At 54.1% G+C, this 3,263-nt stretch overlaps 1 protein-coding gene across 1 annotated transcript in view; it reads left to right on the forward strand.

Moving 5' to 3' along the window:
- The window catches only part of BHLHE40 (basic helix-loop-helix family, member e40), a 7,934-nt gene that overhangs the window by 754 nt on the left and 3,917 nt on the right, over positions 1–3,263 (forward strand). The gene's annotated exons all lie outside the window — the stretch shown is intronic.

Genomic DNA, 3,263 nt, shown 5'->3' on the forward strand with positions numbered 1-3,263 from the left:
GGGGGCGGGTGGCTGCGCCCGCCCGGAGGTCTTTCTCCCGAGATGGTGCAACCAGCCGGCGGGGAACTGGTTACGCAGCGTGAGCTCCTTGGCTGCCTGGGTTTGGCTGGCGGCGCGAGGCAGGGCAGGATGTCACCACCGACCGGGAAGCCGGCGCGTTTTATTAAACTGAGTATCAAAGTGGGCTAAAGTCTCTTATTAGGAATTGTAACGTCCACAAGTTTTTGCCACTTCCAAATAGTTTCCACCTACGTATTCCTCCCACTGCTACGCTGGGTGCTGGCAAACATCTCCGCTCAAAGAGGGGAATGGCTTTCATTTGAATAGTCCTCGGGCAAGTTTCGCTGAGCGGTGCCAGCGTCGTACCCGCAGCTCTCACGTGCCCGGCAGCGATCCGGGGCAGCGCCCGCGGGGGGGCCCTTCGCTTGCCCGGCACTCCCCAGAGACAGCAGCTCTCGCTCGGCTCTCCCAGTGTTTTGTCCAAGCAGACTCCATGGTAGCCTCAACCCATGTAATTAAGCAGCGATGGGTGCACGTATGGGCAATAATAAATCTCGACTTATTCTAACTTGCGGACGATTCCTTTCATCGCAGCCGTGAGCGCGGCCAGCTGTGCTATTGAGATAGTGAGTCACAGGCGCACGCAGCTGAAACCACCAGACTTCACACTAAATTCAACCTTTTGCAACTACCTCCAGGCTACCAGAAGGACGGGGCAGAACCCCGGTGGGCGACAAACCGTTCCTGTTAAGTCCCACAGTGCCCCTTTTGGGATCCTGCCTTCGGCTGAGGGGTGCGGGGTCTCCCACACGTGCCCGAGACAGCGTGCTTGGGGAATCAGACGCGCAGCTCTCCCGGGAGCTGCTGATCCTGAGCGCTCCGGGCTCGATACATCCTACGTTGACCGAGATGCTGCAGTACCGCAGCCCTCAGGCTGCAGCGAGGCGGTGGGCGTTGGATGGAGGTACCGTCCCGCGTGGCTGACGGCACCCCGCTGCCCACCGAGGACCTTCGCGGCCATCCCAGAGGCTGGAGATCCGCCTGGCTGGGAAGAAGAGCAGCCACGTTTACTGAGCACAGGCCGGGCGAGGAGCGCACCCCGCTCCCCCTGCTCTCCCCGCTCTCTTAGAGATGGTTTGGCTCCCACAGAAACTCTTCCTTCTGCAAAAAGTAATGGGTATTAATTATGGAGGCCTCGAGGGCGCCCGTCAGATGCTGAGGGCTACCTGTGTGCAGGCAGCGCCTCCGGCACGCCGTAACCCCCGCGTCCAGCCGGGGCATGGCTGTTCTTTCACCTCCGGTGCCAGAAACCTGAAACGAGATTGCTGGAAATGAGAGAGAGGGAGAGTCAGCGATTTGATTACAGGCCACAGGCACATGCCTGGCCTTCATGGATATATTAAGTAAGAGACATTTTAAAACAAAACCACCCTCAGTAACCTTATCGTAAGCTTGAATCCACAACCCATCTGTTAACTCCCAGCGCTGCCCACATAGGCTCCGATCAGACGTCGCTGCCAGGGATTTTCGGAACGTTTCCCCCCAAATCGCCGCGGTCGGAAGGGGACAGCGGTGGGGAAGGGGCAGGTCCTGGGGCTCGGCAACCCCCAGCCCGCCCTCAGCACCCGTCAGACCGACCCCCAAACCCTCCCCTTTTACTGCCTCTGTAAATAACTGCAAATCCCCCTTGGACACGAGCTGCCGCTGTCCTGTGACTCGCGGCCCTTCTGAAACGAGCGCTCGGGAGACCTGCTGCTCGCCAGACGGCTTTAGAAAAATTAAGCTTTTTTAAACATTTTGCTACCGCCTCAATCATTTGTCGCAAAGGAACCCTCCACGTAGAAATAATTCGGCAAACAAAATCAAGAAGGCAAATTGATGATTGCATCAGCCCTAGCTTGTGAAAACTGATCCCCAGGAAAATGTAATTCAACTCTCCAGCAATCTAACTCGATGCCCAAGAATGTAATAACTTCATTTGGATCCTCTTTTTAGGGGGACTCCTAAATCCTTGGCAACGTCCCTTAAGGTCATGAGTAAATCCTGATATGGAGAATTGTTTGGCAAGCACGAGAACAGTAAAAGGGCTAAATAATTGGGGATTACCTCTGACCCTGATTTGTAGCTCACCACCCACTGCAGGAATGTACCGAATATCTGAAAGAGCATGCAGGAGTCAGCCAATTCATGGGCATGAAACTGTCCACGTACACTTGGAGTCTGAACTTAAAATGCAGAGCAGGTTGGCCCCAAACCTCATTTTTCACAAGCAATCAGCTGCAGCAAGCTCTAATTATTCCTGTTGCCTCGGATGGAGGGTCAGTGATGGAAGGGATTAAAAATTGTATTTTTCCCCCCTTTGTTTGGAAAATAACAGCTTGGCTCTTCAGGGCAGAGAGAGAATGACCCCTCTGATTCAGTCGCCGTTATTTAGGCTGCTTACTTTCCCCTGAACTGCAGGGAAGGGACAAACACATCAGTTTCATCTTTTCTGATGGTTATTGCTGAATTTGTTCAGCACCTGTATAGAAGACAACCTCTGCTTGGAGAAGTCCGTGGCCCGGAGCTGTGATCCTGCCCCCATTTAAACCCAGTGCTTCCTTTTCAGTCCCTAAGTCCTCTCCTCTGCGGTGGGCTGGGTCTGCAGCATCACTGCAGACCCTCAACATCGGTGACCGGATCATGGCCATAAACACCAGGTTCAGAGGCTCAGACACGAAATACCGAGAGGGTCAGACCGAGTGGGACAAACGAAGCATCTGCTTTTGGGGAGCTCTGTGTCGCTGACCCGGTGCTGCGTTGTTTACGCTGGAGATGCAGCTGGGACCTTGTAAAGAGGTTTTGTTTTTTGGTTTTTACAAACCTTCTGTGTGCAGCTAGCAGATTTCTGCGAGGCCCTGACTTCCCTTAGGATTCCTCCTGGTAACAACACGCACCTTCAGCTGGGGTGAGCCTTAAAAGGCCTGTCTCCATCGCCCGCACCAAAATCTCTGTGCTCTCACGTAATACCTCCTGACCTCAGATTCCTCCCGAGGTGGAGCGGACCAGGACTCTCCGAGGTGATAGCAGAGGCTCTGTGCTGGAGTTCTGCTATTACCTTATCTCAGTAAATGCGCTTTTTATCTGATGAGCTTGCCTCTACTTGTTCAGCATTCAGCAGGGGGGGGAAAAAAAAAAATGACCAAAGCCCTTCAAGAGGAGAGGTTTGCTTTGGCAGGTACACACCATTATCATCCTGCTCAGTGCTTCGCAACCGCCGGCAT

Source organism: Charadrius vociferus, unplaced genomic scaffold (genome assembly GCF_000708025.1).
Source record: "Charadrius vociferus isolate BGI_N301 unplaced genomic scaffold, ASM70802v2 scaffold433, whole genome shotgun sequence".
Lineage (NCBI taxonomy): Eukaryota > Metazoa > Chordata > Aves > Charadriiformes > Charadriidae > Charadrius > Charadrius vociferus.